Raw genomic sequence first — 20,451 nt, 5'->3', positions numbered from 1 at the left:
TAGTCAATAGACTGCTTATTGAAATTCCAAGTACTTGAAAAAAAATCCAAGCATTGCTTCTTCATTAGAAGAGAAGAAAATATTAGATTACATCTGCTTGTGTTCAAACCTAATTGCACATTGAGACATTGTAAGAAGCAAGAGGGAATTAGCAATTATTGCAGATTTCATTTTTAATTTAAAAAGTCAGAATAAAGGAATATATAATAGATCCCAAGGCTCCCTGTATATCTGACTATCAAGTTACCTTTAAATTAGGCATTAAAATGCAGGCTGGAAGCACCTGAATATCAAAACATGAAAAGCATCTCCGAGTCTATCTCTCAATTGGCTGTGCTTCACAGAACAAGCAGTGCCTTTCATTCAGGTGTGTGGATGATGGTGAATGAAAGCTGAGGTTTGGGTCTCCTTTAATATTTTAAAGCAAAGCCTCATATTTCAGCCAGTCAGCTGGAAAAGGGTGCCTTTAAAGTGATGTTGTTGTCTCCCAGTGCTCTCCTACCCACCCCCAACCCCAATTAGAGAGTGGAATTCCCTATGCAAACTATTCAATGGTGTGATAAAGAAACTATGCTGTCAGAGGGGAAAATGGATGAGTGGATTCAAGAGGAAGTCTATAGTTTTCTTTCATGTGCCACTGTCAGGCTATTCTACTAGTGAAAAAAAAGCCCTTCACTTATTACTAAAGATCCCTTCACACTTTATGTTGTCCTTCACTAATGAGGATAGTAGATAGAGGGCTTGACCTGAAGTCAGGAAGACCTGAATTCAAATTCCACCTCTGACACTGACTAGTTGAGTGATCCTGGGAAAATCACTTGACCTCTCTGAGCCTCAGTTTTCCCATTTGTAAATGGGGGATGGTGGTGTGATAATTACCAGAGTTAGTACTACAGATTATTGGCTCTACTTTCTATCTGGCCACCACAGTCATATTCTATTGTCTATAATGAAGGGATCTACTATCTCTTCCATCCCTCCCACTCCTGTAACAACAACTGCTAGCCAATTTGTTAGTTCAAAAACTGAGACCAGCAATACCCCAAGACTACTCACTCTGCTTCTAGCTACACCATTGCAGTCATCATCCAGGCACTGTGTTAAGCAATGATTTCATTTGATCTCACAACAATCTTGGAAGATAGGTTCTATAGTCATCCCTACCTTACAGATGAGGAAACTGAGGTAAACAGAGATTGTGACTTATCCAGGGTCACACAACTAGTGTCTGAGGATAGATTCAAATTCAGGTCTTCCTGAATCCAGGACAAGTGTTCTATCTACTTACTAAGCCACCATGCTATTTCTGCATTTTTTGAGAAATTTCAAGGTTAAAGTTTTCTTGTAAGAGCTTAAATAGAAAAGAAGTATAGACTTGTGGGAAGACCTCCATCACTGACCTTGGAATCAGAAGACCTACAATTAAGTCAGGGTTGGGGGGGGTGGTCTGTCTACCAAACTTACCTGTCTTAAGGAGTTGCCTGACATTCATAGAAGTTGATTTGGCCACAGTCACACAGATAGTAAACATGATAGGTGGAATTCCAGTGTGCCAGTCTGCCTCCCAAGTTTTGGTTTATTCACCTTAAACATGCAATCTTACAGAATAATATATAAAATCCACCTAATTAACATGATAACATGGAGGGGGTGCTTATTCTCTGGGTTAATATACCTTCCTCTTGGTATAGCTCTTTACCTTTTGCAATGCATCTTCATTATACCTATGTTATTTCATTGAAGCCCTACAATAGATACTATAAAATAAGACATGGAGGTTGATAGTCTCCTATTTCCCTGGTGAATAAAATGATTTTGAGAAAGATTATGTATCAGCTAGCAAGTGTCAATGACAGAATTGGAAACCTCATCTTTCAACTCTGAGCAGAGTGCCTTTTCTACCATTGCAGGAGTTTGGGCAATACTAGTGAACCCTGGCTCGAATGCAAAAGTTTTCGATGGTAGGGGATATAGGTTGGGCTGAAGTAAGATAACAGCCTTTTAATTAGTTATCTAGGGGATAGCTTCATTGAATTTTTTTTAAGCAGGTGAAAATTACCTCCCTTGAATCAGCAGCAAAATGATCTACTTCTTTCCTTATCCATCATCTTCACCAGCCCCTACTGAAGAGTATCTAGCACCCTGAGGAACTCCACAAACATTATGAAACTGACGTTTAACCATATCACTAACTTCTTAGGACCTCAGTTTTCTCATCTCTACAAAATGAGGGTAACCGTACTTTGTTCTTTTTCTTTTGAGAAGCAATGTGGTGTTAAGGAAAGAGCACTGAATTTGGAATCCAAGGACTTGGGCTCACATTTCTGCTGTGCTACTAGGCTACTTGTGTGACCTTCAGAAAGTCAATTCTCCTCTCTGGTCAGTTTTCATAAATGTAAAATGAGGGAGTTGGAGTAGGGGATCCTTAAACTATTTTTCAGTTTGAAATCTATGATCCTGTGGCATCTAGTTTGGGGTGCTTTAAGCTAGATCATATTAGCTTTGGATCTTTTCATAATATCTGTGGTTATTTGAGGGCCAAAAATATAGTAACTGAGGCAGATATTTAATTCAGCTGACATTAAGCCACTCTATTATTCTTGAAAGTTTCAGAAATGAGCAGATGTATACAGCTACTAAGTCTGTATCCCAAAGAGATCAAAGAAAAAGGAAAAAGACCTACGTGAAGAAAAATATTGATAACAACTCTTTTCTTGGTGGCAAAGAATTGAGAATTGAGGGAATCTCCATCAGTTGGGGAATGGCTGAACAAATTGTGGCAAATTATTGTGAGGGGATACTATTGTGGTATAAAAATGATGAGCAGGATACTTTCAGAAAAACCTTGGAAAATTTATATGAACCGATGCAGAGTGAAGTAAGCAGAACCTGGTGATCATTGTGAACAGTAAAAGTAATATTTTAATGAAGATCAACTGTGAAAACTTAGCTACTCTAATTAAGATAATGATCCAAGACAATTCCAAAAGACCCATGATGAAAAATTCTATTCACCTCCAGAGAGAGAACTGACAAACTCTGAGAGCAAATTGAATTGTGTGTGCGTTAGTTTCTCTAATTAAAAAAAAGAAATGAGATTTTAAAATCTACCAACACTAAATTGAAGGAACTGCACTAAAAAGTCATATAATTTCTTTAGTTACCTCTCCATAAAAGTATGTCATTTCCCCCAATATGCATCTCATTGTTTTTGTAACTAAAGGAAAGCTTTTTTTCACCATAAGATGTTTACTCAGGCAGCTGATCATTCTGAGAAGACTCAACTTTTTTATTTCTTCAGAATCATTCTCTTTGTGATAATGCACACAGCCAAGGAGGTTCATGTAATGGTGTATTTGATGAGACATGAATTATGGGGCTTGATGATAATAATGTGAAGGAAGGATTTACTAAGTGAAGACCAAGGCCTAGATGGCAGCTGGTCTAAGAAATGACAAAGTTAGGGCACATGGTTCAGCATTACCCACCTATTACATTTAGCTAGATAAACTCTGGCCCTTTTCAAACTTGCATCTGTAACCAGACAAGGCACTTTGACAGCCCACTGGAATGTTAGTGTATACGTGTGAGGGAAAGAGAGGAGGGGGAGGGGAAGTGTCTTTAGATAAAACCTCAAAGCCTTTGTATAGAGGGGCAAATTGGAGTAAATTTTTGTCCAGATAATTATTCTCCCCTCCCCTCCCAAGCCACTTTTTGCCAATAGTATCCAGATAATTGAAACAGAGGGTGTCAGAGACCTGAATCATGCATAAAATTACCTCCTTTCCCTATTTCCCTTTGTGCAAACACAGCCTTACTGTGTTGAAACCCTTAAAGGGTAGGGATAAACTTTCTTTCACTTTTATCCAATAAATCTGTATACTCCCCATTTTTGTATGAAGCTGGAAGTTATCATTGAAAACACTGGTCCATTGTTCAATGATTCCAATGAGAGGCAATTTCACAACTTGAGGGCCAAAAAGCAATTTGGTTTGGGGAAGGAGTAGAGGTTGGCAGTGGGAAAGGGGGAAAAGAGACAAACAAGTATAAACTGTAATAAGGCTTATGATCAAAATGAACATTTTACAGACAGAGAAGCCTATTTGGAACCACAAATACATGTTTCCTGTGTAAAGTTCATAAGCAAATATAGCTTATTAGAATCATAGGACATAGACCTGGAAGGTAACTCAGAGGTCAGAGGCCAATCCTTTCATTTTACAGATGAGCAATCTGAGGGACAGGGAGGTTAATGGCCTAAGGCCAAACAGGTGGTAATAAGGAGAGGTAGGATCTGACCCTACCTTTCCAGTCTTCTTGCATCTCCTTACCCCTTCCCCAGCTCCCATTGTGGACTCCGTAATTCAGTGACACTGGCTTACTTGATGTAAACTCCATCTCAAGACTGAGCATTTTCTCCACACCAGGAATGTTGTCTCTCATATCCTTCTGGCTTCCTAGCTAAAAATCCCACCTTCTACAGAGAGCCTTTCCTGAGGCCTCTACATTTTAGTGCCTTTCTTCTGTTCATTATCTCCAAAGCATCCTCTTTATGTTGTATGTTCATGTGTTGCCTCCCCCACTAGAGTGTGAGCTCTGAGATCAAGGACTATTTTCTGCCTTTCTTTGTATCACCAGAACTTAATACAGTGCCTAGAACATAGTTGGTGCTTAAAACATGCCTGTTGACTGAACGCAGGTCCCCTGATTCTAAAGCTAAAGCCCTTTCCCCTGTACCATGTCCCTACTCATATGTTTAAAATAGCAATTTCAAGGTGTGTCTGTGGGAGCAAAAGAAATTATTTAGATGATTTGTTAGCCTCTCCTCAAGTTCCTTTATGAGTAAAAGTTGCTTCTTTAGTTTGAGTTAACTACACTATTGGCAATATTAAAAGCTGACACGTATGAATTGTGTAAACATTTAACAAAGTGTTTCCCTTGCCTTAGCTTGTTGGACGCTCATAACCATCCTGTGTGAGGCATAGGAGTAATACCCTGTTTTGCAGATTGGGAAATTGTGAGCCATGGTGACACAGCAAGTGAGTCTTAGAGTCAACATGGCAGCATTTGTAACTAACATCGTACAGTGGGGAGAGACTGGCTCTGAAGACAAAGACAGAGGCCCTGAGTTTATGATCCTGCCTCTGATACTACCTTGGATAGGTTTGCTTAAACTCCATGGGCCTCAGGTTCTTCACCTATAATATGAGGGGGTTGGATTAGGCAACTTCTGAAATACCTTCAAGCCTAGATCCATGGTAATATGTCAAGTCTCTCTTGCACCCCAAGTCCAATGTTGCCCTTTTTAATAATTAAATTCTCTTGATAATTGCTCTGATTTCCACATCACTTTGACCATGTAGATGAAATCTCATGTCCCAGTGAAATATATGACAATTCAGCAGAATAGATGAGGAATGCTGTCTGGAATGATGCTCTTTGCTAATTGTTAATAATTTTCATACAGCTTCCCACAAATTAATTGAGAAGCTTATGTAGTATAAGCTATTTGAATTGAATTCTAAAATTGTATCACACAATTATGCACAAACTTGCTGTAGCTATAAAACGAATATTGGCATAAACTCTACAAATATCAGATATTTAAAATTCAACGTAAGTGAAATTTTCTTTTTTCCCCCATTCCCATGTGAACTTAAATTGTGTAATTTTAAAATTCCAATTAGCAACATTTCCTATTAGTTCAAGGACATATGCTTACAGAACACACCGAAAAATAAAATCTCTTAGTAGCTTCTAGATTCAGATCACAAAACACAGAGAACTGAGAACTGACTTATGGAAATACTGAGAGAATTAAGTGGCTATTGTTTTGAAGAAATGCCACCGAATTGACATGATTGATCGAGGGTGTCCTTTTTAATTAGAAATAAATCTGAAAGGTCTTTTATCTTCTCTGTCATGAAGAAACTTGTTATTCAGCAGCAATGGGGCCAAATAGTTGCATTTTCCAAACTTCTCCAAACCCAAAACCTCAAAGGAAAGGAATTATGTTACAAAGAGTATTATATTTAGAGTTGAATTCACAAGAGAAGAAAGAATTCTCATAAAGTAAAAGAACAAACCAAAAAAAAAAAACTTCATGAATTAACATTGGAGAATTTTAATATGTAGATTTCTCATTTAACATCCCCATGCCCACACTCATCAGTGGGAGCACTGGTAGTAAATTCATGGTCTGGTAACCCAGGTTCCAGCTATAGGGAACCCTCCATAGTACAATGCCTTTGCCCAAATTTCCCCTGATTCTGCCCAGTGAGCTGAAGGAAAGGAAGAGATGGAACTTAGGGAGAATGGAAGATGGGCTGCCACTAACTAGAGAGAACAGAGTTTTCTAAGCTGAGGAAAAGGAAGTGGAAAACCCAAATAATGCCTTTCCTTCCAACCCAGTGGCACTTGGGACAAAGATATAGATACCCAACCAACCATCATACGTAGAGCTTGTCTTGCCTCATATTTCTTTTTTTTTTTTTAGTGAGGCAATTGGGGTTAAGTGACTTGCCCAGGGTCACACAGCTAGTAAGTGTTAAGTGTCTGAGGCCGGATTTGAACCCAGGTACTCCTGACTCCAGGGCCAGTGCTCTATCCACTGTGCCACCTAGCCGCCCCTTGCCTCATATTTCTTAATGCAAGTGGGCTGAGGACAACCGGCAAAGCAGCTATAAGAGTCTGTGCAGCAATGGATTGGGAGGAACCAAAGAATGAGGATCCCCAAAGGCAAAGGGCAAGAATAAATGAACTCTATACAAGTCAAAATGACTGACCTTGAAGACAAAGTGCAAAGAGATCACTTAAAGATGATAGCTCTCTTAAGAACATGATGAACCCAAAATATCTGAATACCTTAAGATGAGAAATAATACAAGAATAATGTTCAAAATTTCTGAATACAGAGTAAAGAAGCCATTTTTTTAAAGATTCTTAGTCCTTTCTAAACTTTAATTTTTGTTTGTTTGTTTCTTTGGTTTTTTTGTGGGGCAATGGGGGTTAAGTGACTTGCCCAGGATCACACAGCTAGTAAGTGTCAAGTGTCTGAGTCAGGATTTGAACTCAGGTCCTCCTGAAACCAGGGCCAGTGCTTTAGCCACTGCACCACCTAGCTGCCCCCAAGAAGCCATTTTAACTTAAATGCTTCCATTTTAGAATAATCCTTTTTGTTGAGAAATATATTTTCCACCTGTTGAAACTAAATGCATCTTAGTTATTCTTAGGTGACCGTTAAGCAAAGGGGTGTTTAAGTCAGTTCCTTGATGGGAAAACCACTTGTTAAATTCTCAGTATGAACATTTATACCCCAGAAATTGGTAAACTTGATTTGTCATTTTGTTGATTATCTAGACTTAAGAAAAATATAGATAAATTGTAGTAATGCAGATTAAACTTAAAAGTATGTCATGTTTATATTTTTTAAATAAAGTCAGTTGTTAAACATTTGCTAGTATACCTCTGCGTTTAAGTGAATATCCTTGTCTTAGTAACTGTTCTTTTTTTTTCTTTTTTGCTCCTAGGTATAGGAGAAACTAATTTAAATATTCAGGAAAATCTTGGATCTTCACAGATGTCCTATCTTCTCAAAAATAATATTTTTCTCTTCGTATTTTATTGACATTTATATACACATATATTTATATGTATAATAACATATAATATGTATATAGGTGTGTATTTAGATATGTATCTGTACTTGTGTGTATGCATAATGTTGCTTGATCCCTTTAGATGTGTGAACCATATTTTAAAGAAATAGTTTCCAGGCAGCTAGGTGGTACAGTGGCTAAAACATTGGCCCTAGATTCAGGAGGACCTGAGTTCAAATCTGTTCTAAAACACTTGACACTTACTAGCTGTGTGAGCGTGGGCAAGTCATTTATCGCTCATTGCCCCACCCCCCAAAAATAGTTTCCCCAGTTGCCTGTCTTTCAAAACAAAACATTGGCCAATCTGTCCTGTCAAAGAGTAGCTTTTATTCCTAGACAAAATAAGGCAATGGTAGAGAGAATCCACAGGTTGCCACCACTTTTTCAATGAAGGACACCAGTTCAAGGGTAATAAGAAGTAACCTTTCCTAGATCATTTTGTCTTCAGCAAATAACATGTTCAGATCCATCAAATCCCTTAAGAAACAAACAAGCACAAAGATTTAACAAATCATATTTTCCCAAAGCCTGTTAAACCAAGATAAATAAACAGCTTCCTTTGGAAGATTATTAACTAATCCAGGTCAATATGACATTGGGAATATTTAACTTGATCACTAACAAATGTTCGGAAGGTAATAAATCAATATATGTATATGTGGGTGTGAATCCATGCATTCACGTCAGTTGCATTTAATTCTAGCAAGAGTGCATTCCTAGCCAAAATGTCTAGGCTGCATCTGTACGGAAAACATTGCCTGCCTGTGCTGTGGCCCACATGTTTTTCTCATCCCCATCTTTGCAGCACCAAGCCAAATAACATTGTATTGACTACCTTAATCAGATATGCTTATCCATTTTAACTGAAAAAAAGATTAGCAAGCTTATGAAATGGGTTTATCTCCATCATATAGATGAGAAAACTGAGTCCCAGAGAAGTTCAATGACTTGCCTTAGAGTGCACAGGTAAATAGGTAGCAGAGCAGGTCTTCAAACCCAGTTTCAAAGATTCTATCCACTGCACCACCTAGTTTCCCATCTCAGAAAGGCAGCACAGTCTATCATAGAGTTTTGGACTTGGAATAGAGAGCCCTAGATTCAAATCCTGCCTCTGATACATTTTACCTCTGTGATCACGGGCAAGTAATTTAACCTTCCTGAGCCTTGGTTTCCTCCTCTGTAAAATGGGGATAATAATATATGTAGGAAGCACCCCATAGGGTTCTTCTGAAGATCAGATGATACAATGAATACATTAATATGTAAAGGACTTGGTAAACCTCAAAGTATCATGCGAATGTTAATGGCTGTTATTATGTCCTTAGATGCTCACAATGCAGAGTAAAAAGTAAAAAACTTTGTTTTAATATTCATACTACACATTCTCATTTTATAGATGAAGAAATTGAGGTCTAGAAGGTCACTCTCCAAAGGCTAGTCAAAGTGAAAACTACAACTCAGGTCACGTACTTCCCAGTTCATAATTCCCTGCCTAAAAGACCTGGCTGTTGAAACCAGTGTGTTTATGTGGAATGATGGGGAAAGCCCTAGATGAAGAGTGAGACATCTGTCATTAACTTACTGTATGACCTTGACCAAGTAATTTCACATCCTCACACCAATGTTTCCACATTTGTAAAAATGAGAGGTTTAGACAGGGTGATGTCAAATTCTGTGATCTCTGTATCAACCTTGAAATCTGTTTCACAATTCAGGAGCAATAAATGTGTTAATTACAAGCTACTTATCACTCTAGCTTTTGCCAAATATCTAAGCAGTATAGGAGTTCTAGTAGTTGAAGGATGATAGTATGTTAAACCAAGGAATTCTTTTGGCACTTAAAAGATCCTCTCATCAATGTAAGTGATTCTTTTGTTGTATTGAAACCACTGTATGCTTCAGTAGATGGTTTCATGAGTCTTAATCTCTATGGTAAAAAAAATTAAAAAAGAATGATAAGAAGGAAGGGAGGGAGGGGGGCCGCAGGAAGGAAGGAAAGGAAGAAAGGCAAAAGAAAGAGAAGGAAAAATGAAAGAAGGAAGGAAAAAAGAGAAAGAGAAAGAAAAAAATAATCTTTTTAATCAACCTCTTCAATTTTTTTCTTTTCCTTTTTTATTATGAATTTAAAAAATACAAACTAAGACAAACATTTGCATATATAAAGAACTTAGAGAATTGCACATGCAGCTGTGAATTTGCTCCAACCACATCTTATTTCTTCAATGCATACTAAAAATTCAACATGTAACTTTTAAAGCTTTCTTGCTTGTCTGTTTTCTACTGACCTCCCATTATTATTATTATTATACTCATTTTTAAAAAGTGCTTCAATATCTCTTGTTTTAAACCATTTTGGTTAACTGCTGCTACCTCCCAAATTAGAGGGAAGAGAAACACATTTTTGTCTTAAATATGCACAGTTAAGCAAAACAAACAAACCTGAAAGCTGGCCTTGTCCAAATATATATTTATATGTAAAATTCAGCAACTTGAGTTCATAATTTCATGGACAGGATAGGTTTCATATTTCATAGTCAGTTCTATAAAATCCCAAGCAGTCATTACATTGACTAGAGTTATTGATTCTTTCTTAGTTGATTTCCTTTACAATGCTCTTGTTATTAAGTAAATTGTTCTTGGGTTTTGCTTACTTCACTCTGCATCAGTTCATACATATCTTCCCAGTTTTATCTGAAGCCATGCTTTTCATCATTTCTTATGGCACAACAACAATAACAATAAACAACAACTAGCATTTATATAGCACTTTAAGGTTTATAAAGGCATATACATGTATATATATATATATATGCATGTGTGTGTATTTGTGTACATACATATGTGTGTGAAACATCTTATTTGATTCTTATAACAACCATGAGAGAGGTAGGTGCTGTTATTAATTCCATTTTATAGATGAGAAAGCTAAGACTGACTGAGTAATTTGCCCAAGTTCACACAGCTAGTGAGAATCTGAGTAAGGATTTGAACTCAGGCCTTCTCCAAGACCAATATCTTATCTATTATAACACCTAGCTGCCTCTTAGTAATATTGCATTACATTCATATGCAATAATAAATTTGGGGGCTAATGATAGTTACCAAAACTCCTTTTGTTTTGGCAGGGCAATGAGGATTAAGTGACTTGCCCAGAGTCACACAGCCAGTAAGTGTCAAATGTCTGAGGCCATATTTGAACTCAGGTCCTCCTGAATTCAGGTCTGGTGCTTTATCCACTGAGCCACCTAGCTGCCACCCCTCCATTAAAAAAAGGAACAAATTTTTAAAAAGAACAGATGTGAACAGAAGGGAGGTAAGAAGGAATCACAGACAAGCAAGAAAGTTTGAAAGTTATGTTTTTAATTTCCTCTGTACTTGGAAGCTCTACTTTGGAGCAGATGCACGGCTGCACGTGCAATCCTTATAACCTTTGTTCCCTCATTCCTCAACTGAAGAATAGCTTAGTTAGACTCTCCCCTAGTTTCCAACTCTTTTCCACTCCAAAATGAGCTGCTATAAATATTTTTTGTGTAGATAGATAGATACAGAGAGAGAGGGGTCCTTTTCCTCTTTCTTTGATCTTCCTTTTGGGGTATCTAGCAGTGGCATCTCTGTTTCAAAAGAGAGCCTCTTCAAAGTTTGGGTAGTCCGATCCTTGGCCAAAAGCCTCAAAGCCCAGCAATGGGCTTTGAGATTTGGCCTTTGAGAACTTAAACCATAATGAGACATCAGAGTAGAGGTTTAACAGAGGAAGCAATATATAAATATTTACCTTCTGTAGGAAAACTATAGACTTGGGTTTTTGTTGTTATTGTTTTTGCAGGGCAATGAGGGTTAAGTGACTTGCCCAGGGTCACACAGCTAGTTAAGTGTCAAGTGTCTGAGGGTGGATTTGAACTCAGGTCCTCCTGAATCCAAGGCCAGTGCTTTATCCACTGCGCCATCTAATGGCCCCGGAAAACTATAGACTTGTAATCTTATTTGTGGCCTAAAAGATTTAGCATTTACTTTCCTCAGGCCCTTAGGGTGTCCTGAGTGTTATCCTCAAGAGTTACCTGCCCTCTCCTACCTTCATTACTTAAGGAATGACTGGGAAGGTTGTAAGGCTCTGGATCACAGACAAATCAGCACAAGTCTCTAATTGGGTCTCCCAAATCTGATTTGACTTTCAGTTTGATGAAGCTTCTGCCTTGTAAGTAGGCAAAATAAAGCTAAAGAATGAGCTTCATTAGGGCCTAAAGGTATGGTGTCTTCACACTGGAAAACAAAGATCTATGTATTTTAAGTCATGGGATTGCACCCAGAATATTGCCCCAAGTCAGCAAGTTTCTTTCTCTGTGTAGGCACTGACATTTGGAAGACCATAGACAGATACACCTTAGTGATCAATGGACTCTAGACACATTGTTAGGGATTCTGTGAATGTTTCATCCTGACTTTCTTTAATTCTTGTTAGTAATGGCAAAGAAGGGAGATGCTGAGAGCACACAAAGTAATTACCATCCACTGTGTTGCAGGCCCTGAAATGGTTCAGAACCCCATTCTTATTTAAAGCTCTTTAATTCAGGATGGGAGACTTTCACATGGGCATCTTTCCAACAGATGATAAGCCTTTAGATAACACTGAGGTAAACGGCCTCTCAAACCTTCTATGTCAGAGGTTCTTCCTTTGTTCCTTTCTTCCTTCCTTCCTTCTTTCCTTCCTTCTTTCCTTTCTTCCTTCTTTCCTTCCTTCTTTCCTTCCTTCCTTCTTTCCTTCCTTCCTTCCTTCCTTCCTTCCTTCCTTCCTTCCTTCCTTCCTTCCTTCCTTCCTTCCTTCCTTCCTTCCTTCCTTCCTTCCTTCCTTCCTTCCTTCCTTCCTTCCTTCCTAACTTCCTTCCTTCCTTCCTTCCTTTCTTATTTTGCAGGGCAATGAGGTTTAAGTGACTTACCCAAGGTCACACAGCTAACTGTCAAGTGTCTGAGGCCAAATTTGAACTCAGGTCCTCCTGAATCCAGGGCCAGTGCTTACTCCACTTTGTTACCTAGCTGCCCCTTCTGTGATAGAGTTTCATTGGTATGACTTAAAGAGTCTCTACAGCTAATTAGCATTAAAATGGTTTTTTGTTTGTTAGTTTAAACCTTCTATCTAAAGGTTAGAGGGCACTTGCTTCTTTAAGCAAATTAGTTACTTGTTTTTAACTCAAGGAACAGCCACTCCTTATACTTGTCTTCAAATCAAATCATTTCAGACAATACTGATTAAAATTTTAAGCAGGAATTTGATAGAGCCAGCTAAACTAGCTTGTGAAAGCTAGTTATTAAAATTTCAGTTTGAAAATCAAAGGCTTGATTTATTGTTTTGCTGATTGTCTAGATTTAAAAAGTGATGTAGAAAAATATTAATAATGTGGATTAAATTTAAAAGTTTGTCTTGGATACTTTTTTTTTTAATAGAGCTGACTGTTAAACATTTATTAGCATAACACTGCCCATAAGACAGTGAGATTGGCCACTTTTTTGATTGAATGCTATGATAATATAAAATAATAATTCATATAATAACTCAGTTTGAACCCTAAGGTGAGATATGAAAATGTACCTCCCTCTTTTCATTGCAGAGGTAGGGGACTATGAATATTGAATGCTATATATAATTGTTAGATTTAACCTGTTTATTAACTTTGCTGACCTGCTTTTTTCTTCCTTCCTTTCTTTCTTTCTCTCTTTTTTCCTTCCTTCCTTCCTTCCTTTCAATGGCTCTCTGGATGGAGGAGGGGGCAGGGATATATCAGGAAATAAAGAAGTAAAAACCAAAGATATAAAAAAGGTAAACAAGACAATAAATAATGCCACCTATCTATGATTTAGATAGCACTACAACTATCTATATGCCCATTTAACACATAAGGAAAACAAGGCTTAGCAAGAAGAAGGCTTCATTATCTTTTTGGGTTTTGTTTTGTATAATGAGATATTCTGGTCAATTTTTTACCAGGAATTTGAATTTCCTAAATTTAAGTGATATGAATCCAGCCTGCCCAGCAATGGAGTTAAAGGAAGGAAAGGGGGAGGAAATAAAGAAAAGATCAGGCAAGATTTTACTCTAATATTTAATAATATAATAGTTGTGTGTACAACATTTTGCAAAAGATGCTATACAAAGCACTTTGTAAAGTGTTTCAAATATACATTCATGCATCATAGGTAGGCCTAAAGCATGAGTTTATTACACATATGTTCCAGGCACACCTATGACATATAGATAGCTCCCAACTTGACAGAAGCAAGGACCAGAATATTACAGAATCTCAGTGTTGGAAAGGACTGCAATAGATATAAAATCCAAACTATATTTTACCAGGGAGCTCCTCTTCAATAATGGTGAAGCCAGGCTCTACTTGAAGACTGACATTTTAATTCAATTCAATTTATCAAATATTATTTATTTGTGCAAGGTACTAGGGATATAGATGAAAGGAAGAAAGGAAAGGGAAGGGAGGAAGGGAGGGAGAGAGGGAGGAAGGGAGGGAGGAAGGGAGGGAGGGAGGGAGAGAGGAAGAGAGGGAGAGAGGGAGGAAGGGAGGGAGGAAGGGAGGGAGGGAGAAAAAGTCTCCCACCACATACACCCTCACTTTCTAAACAAATACACAAAGTTCACATAGAATGTACAAAGAGAAATAATCTTTTTAAAACATACACTAAGTTCACGGAAAACTATATTTGGTAGAATGGAAAGTGCACTGGATTTGGAATGAACGGACCTGATTCAAATCCTAATCTTGTCACTTATGGCATGTACTATCTTAGATAAATCATTTAATATCTTTGAGACTTAGTTTCTTCATCTATGAAATGAGAAGGTTGGCCTATATAACCTCTTGGGTCCTTTCTAGTGTTAGACCGAGGTTGACTTCAAAGTTCTAGACCTGGATTACTAAAAAGATGGCAGAAGAGTTGTGGGTTTGAGGATAAGGAGAGTGAGCTCTAGCTTGGACATGTTGAGTTTGACATGGCCACAGGATATTCAGGTATAGATGTTCATCAGGCAGTTGGTGATTCAGAACTGTATTTCTTTTTCTTTTCTTTTCTCTTTCCTTTCCTTTCCTTTTCTTCTTCTTTTGCTTCCTCTTCCTTTTTTTTTTTTTAGGAGGGCAATGGGGGTTAAGTGACTTGCCTGGGGTCACACAGCTGGTAAGTGTCAAGTGTCTGAGGTCAGATTTGAACTCAGGTCCTCCTGAATCCAGGGCTGGTGCTTTATCCACTGCGCCACCTAACTGCCCCCAGGACTGTATTTCAGAAGAATGAGACTAGGGCTGTATCTGTAGATCTGAGGGTCATCAACATAATTATAACTGAACCTACATGAACTGATGAGAGTAACAAGGGAATATAGGGATATAAACAAAGAGGGCTCTTGGCTATATCCATGCATAGGGAACATCATGCATTCAATAGGACATGGATGGGTGACTATCTAGCAAAAGAGTCTAAGAACTGAATTTAATTTCCTGGGCGGGAGGGGAACAACAAAGAACTATCACAACCTTCACAAGCCTTTATATTCAGGATGAACTCCTTCATCACTTAGAATTAAGTGCTTACCATAGTGCCAGCTACTTAATAGGCACTTAATAAATATTGATTGATTGGTTGAATTTTTGTCCTTCAGGACACAGCTCATATGCCACCTTCTACTGCCCAGGAAGTCTTTCCTGACCCCACCCCAAACCCAGTTATCTCCCTTCCCAAACTATGTTGTATTTATTTTGCATGTAGTCTTTGTGTACTTATTTATATAGTCTATGATTCAGTTAACTTTTCTGGCTGTTGAGAAACACACAAGATCTTGGTCCACTAAACCATCCATTTCTTACTCATACACATCGTTGCCTGAGTATAATGGTCAAACACTAAGTCCTGCCGAAGGATCACAGAGCAAAGGTGAATGAGAAAATACCACCATAGCAAGCTGCACATAATGGCCACTTCTAAATTGGAGCTAATTTCTCCTGTGTTAGTCCCTTTGACTTCCTAAGGGAGCTTAAACCCTCAGGGAAAGAGCTTTGGCTTCCTTCTAGCTCTTGTGTCAATAAGCACCTGGTGAGCCTTCACCAAAACAGCAGAATGATTTGTAAACAGAAAACCACCTCCCTCTGCTCCCTCTGAGGCCCTCCCCTCTCCACTTCCCTTCCCCAGCCTCCCCAAAGCAAATTTTTGTTCCGTTGGCTATTGCTTCAGAAATATTTCCTTAATTGAAAATTAATGCAAAGATTAGTGGCAAGACAGGGAGAAAAAGACCTACAAAGTTAATGATCCATTAAAGCAAACACTGGCTCCTTTCAGGCAGTATGGTTCCTTATTGTATCATAAAGATAACTAAGTGATTCGTACAGCCAAGAAGGAAATTGTTCAAAGTAAAAGTTCTTTCTCTTAAAGTTCCAGCATTTCCCTAACCTGCCTCTTTTAAGATTTTTGTAGAATTACCCATCCTACCCTGGAAGATCTGGGTTCGGGTCCAGCTTCTGACACAAACTTGGTGTATCATTAACCCTCTTGATGCTCCAAGGCATCTAAGACTATGAATGACCAAGAAGCTGCTGACCAGTAAATAGAGGAAATTTGTTGATGTGGGAGTGACTTATAGGAATGAAATAACAGCAGCAGTTCCTATCCCTTTCCTATTCTACATAGCTTAGCCAAGGCTTCATTATGATTTTAAAGAATACACCTGTAATGAATCTGCCTCCCACTGGATAGTATTTCTTTTCTAAAGACATCTAGGAATGCACACACTATTTTCTGACTCCTAGAATGCTGATTTGCTAGCCTTAACGTTTATAAGGAAGTTTCCCTGTATTAGCTTCTCAGGGCCCGTATGGGGAGTCTTTCACACTAATGAAAGCACTTTGAGGGAAGTGACTATTTTCATTTTTGTCTTTGTATGTCCAGTACCTAAAACAGTGCCTGGCACAGAACAGGTGTAGAATGAACACTTGTTGAATTCAAATATTTTTAATCATGATGCCACCTAAATCAATTAGCACCGCCAATGGGGAAGATGTCACATATCTCCCCCTCCCCACCTGTGAGTGTGCTCTCCCGCCTACGAAAGATCTTGTTTTGATTTCTCTCTTTCCGTGTAATATGTTGGTTCTTCTAGTAGAGGTCAGTCCCTCGATGATAGGGTCTGTTTTTCTTTTTTCTTTTTTGTCTTAGAACTCCCATGACCTAGCACAGTGCCGTGAACACAGATCACTCACTAACTCAAGGATCCATGAATATAGGAATTCCTGCTGTGGGAATTCACAAAACATAGAGATAACTTCTAGTATTCAACTATGCATATCTCTCTCTCTCTCTCTCTCTCTCTCTCTCTCTCTCTCTCTCTCTCTCTCTCTCTCTCTCTCTCTCTCAAACAAGGGCTTTGTTGTTTTTCTTTTTTCTTTTTACCCAATAGGTGTTGGAAGAGAGGAGAACAAGGGAAGAGAGAGAAGAGAGGCAAAGAGAGACAAAGACACAGAAAGACAGAGAGAGGTAGACAGACAAACATAGAGGGAGAGAGAGACCTAAAGACAGAGAAAAAGGGACATGGAAGAGGAGGGGGAGGAAGAGGAGGGGGAGGAGAAGGAGGAGGGGTAGAGGAGAGAGAAAGAGAGAGAGAGAGAGAGAGAGAGAGAGAGAGAGAGAGAGAGAGGGAGGGAGAGAGCATTGAAATATTTTTTTTTTAAATTGGGGAGAAAAAGAACAGAAGAGAGATCATAAAATGGACCAGACAAGCAGGATTGCTTTGCAAACTAATGGATGGGGCCAGCCCGGTGGTGAAGTGGATAGAGTACCAGCCCTGGAGTCAGGAGGACCTGAATTCAAATCTGGCATCAGACACGACACTTACTAGCTGTGTGACCCTGAGCAAGTCACTTGACGCCAATTGCCTCACTACCCCACCCCCCAAAAAAAGCAAAAGAAAACTAATGGATGAACTTAGTTACTTTAAGAGACAAACACGTCACATATATTAAAGATCTGCAGTTTCATGTACAATATTTTTCTATTTATTATGTATATATACACATACATATTATGTATATGTGTATATGTATGCCCATTTTATTTGGTGTTTGTTGAGGTCAGAATAAAAATAATGATTAATTAAAAACATTCTGTAATCTTAGAGAATTGTCTGAGGCTTGGGAAAGCTAAGCACTTGATGGTGTTGTTGAAATGAATTTCTGTCATTTATTCCACTTTAACCATGGGAGACCAAATGTCAAGAGCATGAGACATGACATCAGAAGACCTGCATTTTAGTCCCGGATCTGCTCCTTACTAGTTGTGTCCTGGGGAGCATTGCTTGAATTGTTTAGGACTCAGTTTCTTCATCAATAAAATAGGTATGATACTACTTTCATTATCCACCTAACAGGGTTGTTATTAGAATCAAACAAGATGGTGGATCGCAGGACTGTGAGCTAAGAGGGACTTTAGAAATTCTCTAGGCCTCATCTTATGTTAGCCATTCCTCCCAGTTTTGTGTCACCTGCAAATTGGATGTGCATATCATCTATGCTTTTATCAAAAAGTTGTTGATGAAAAAATGTTAAACAATGCAGGAAACCTTTGGCACTCCATATCTTTGCAAGTTGACTTTCAGTTACTAATCACAATTCTTTCTCATTCAGCTAGTGGCACACTGGCTAGAGTGCTGGGCCTAGAGTCAGAAAGACCTGAGTTCAAATCTAGCCCCAGATCCTAACTAGCTTTATAATCCTGGACAAGTCATTAACCTCTATTTCCTCACCTGTAAAATGGGATAATAATAGTATCTACCTCTAAGGGTCATTGTGAGGATCAAATGAGATAATATCAGCAAAGAACTTAGCACACATAGCACCTTGCACATAGTAGGTGCCATAAAAAATGTTAGCTATTATTACTATCATTTTTTTTTTTAGTGAGGCAATTGGGGTTAAGTGACTTGCCCAGGGTCACACAGCTAGTAAGTGTTAAGTGTCTGAGGCCGGATTTGAACTCAGGTACTCCTGACTCCAGGTCCGGTGCTCTATCCACTGTGCCACCTAGCTGCCCTATTACTATCATTTTGATTTGGACAGCTACCTAGTTCACAAATCACTCAAATGCACTAGCTCAAGTCTTTTTATATTGTTCACAAAAATAACCTGAGAGACCCAGCCAAATGCTTTCCTAAAATCTAGGTAAATTATAGCTACAGCATTGTCTTGATTTGCCAGTCTTGTAAAACTGTCCAAACCTACAAGTTTTTTAGAGTTCTAGAATTTTTCCAGAAATGGAAATCGAGCCTGCTCTCTCTCTCTCTCTCTCTCTCTCTCTCTCTCTCCTCTCTCTCTCTCCCTCTCCCTCTCTCTCTCCCTCTCCCCCCCATAAAGGCTTCCAGCATTTCTGTTGTTTCCCGTTTTTTTCTTTGTTTGTTTTGTTTTGTTTTGCGGGGCAATGAGGGTTGTGACTTGCCCAGGGTTAAACAGCCAGTAAATATCAAGTGTCTGAGGTTGGATTTGAACTCAGATACTCCTGAATCCAAGGCTAGTGCTTTATCCACTGCACCATCTAGCAGCACCCCCTCCAATCTCTCAAAGATGCCAAACAGTAGTTAGTTCTCCTCTACTAGTGACTTAACTCTTTTTAGCAGCTTCAGCTTATTTTGAGGTGACACTATTTTATATGACCAAGTTACATTTGTTAAATCATCTTCTCTTACCTGTTTTGCTTCTCTCTTCTGTTATTTTTTGAGTTGTTTCAGTCATGTCTCACTCCTCATGATTCCATTTGGGGTTTTCTTGGCAAAGATACTGGAATGGTTTTGCCATTTCCTTCTCCAGCTCATCTTTTTTTTTTTTTTTTAGTGAGGCAATTGGGGTTAAGTGACTTGCCCAGGGTCACACAGCTAGTAAGTGTTAAGTGTCTGAGGCCGGATTTGAACTCAGGTACTCCTGACTCCAGGGCCGGTGCTCTATCCACTGCGCCACCTAGCTGCCCCTCCAGCTCATCTTACAGATAAGAAAATGAGGCAAACAGGGTTAAGTGACTTGCTCAGGGTCACACAGCTAGCAAGTGTCTGAGGCTGGATTTGAACTCTTGAAGATGAGTCTTCCTGACTCCAGGTTTGGCACTATGTCCACTGTACCCATAGTCATAAAGACCTGAATTCAAATTCTACTTTAAACACTTCCTAGCCGTGTGACATGGGGCAAGTAACTTAATATATATTTCAATTTCATCATCTGTATAATGAAAATAGTAATAGTATCGATTTCATAGGGTGGTTGTTAGGGTCAAATGAGATTACATATACATACACACATAGACTCATAGAGTACTTTGAAAATCTTAAAGTTCTATGTAGCTGATAGCTATCATCAATCATCATCATCATCGCTGCCACCACCATCATTGATTCACACTATAGAATTTTAACTCATGAAATTCAGCAAACCTTTTCCTGAAGCCTTTGCAACTTGTTTTTTGGGGGGGTTTTATTTGTTTTACCAAAATTTAGGGTCCATATCAGCTGGCACCTGGTTTTTCATTCCACTATCACAAATTCTAAATTGAAGTAATCCTTCCCTTCAGTCTCCATCATTTCTTCTTCAGCCAGTAATACCATTCTCTGTCCCCAGACTCAGGACTAGGGAAGTAGTTTCCCATGTCACCACCTTCATTTTTTGAAGTATGAAATTATTAAGACAAGAGAGGGAATGGATTTACTAAATTTCGGATAATGGCAGGGAATGAACAGATGGGAATTACCTAATCTTAAAGGATTCATAAGGTGATC

This window comes from Dromiciops gliroides, chromosome 2 (genome assembly GCF_019393635.1).
Source record: "Dromiciops gliroides isolate mDroGli1 chromosome 2, mDroGli1.pri, whole genome shotgun sequence".
In the NCBI taxonomy this organism is placed as follows: Eukaryota; Metazoa; Chordata; class Mammalia; order Microbiotheria; family Microbiotheriidae; genus Dromiciops; species Dromiciops gliroides.
This window is presented reverse-complemented; position numbering follows the sequence as displayed.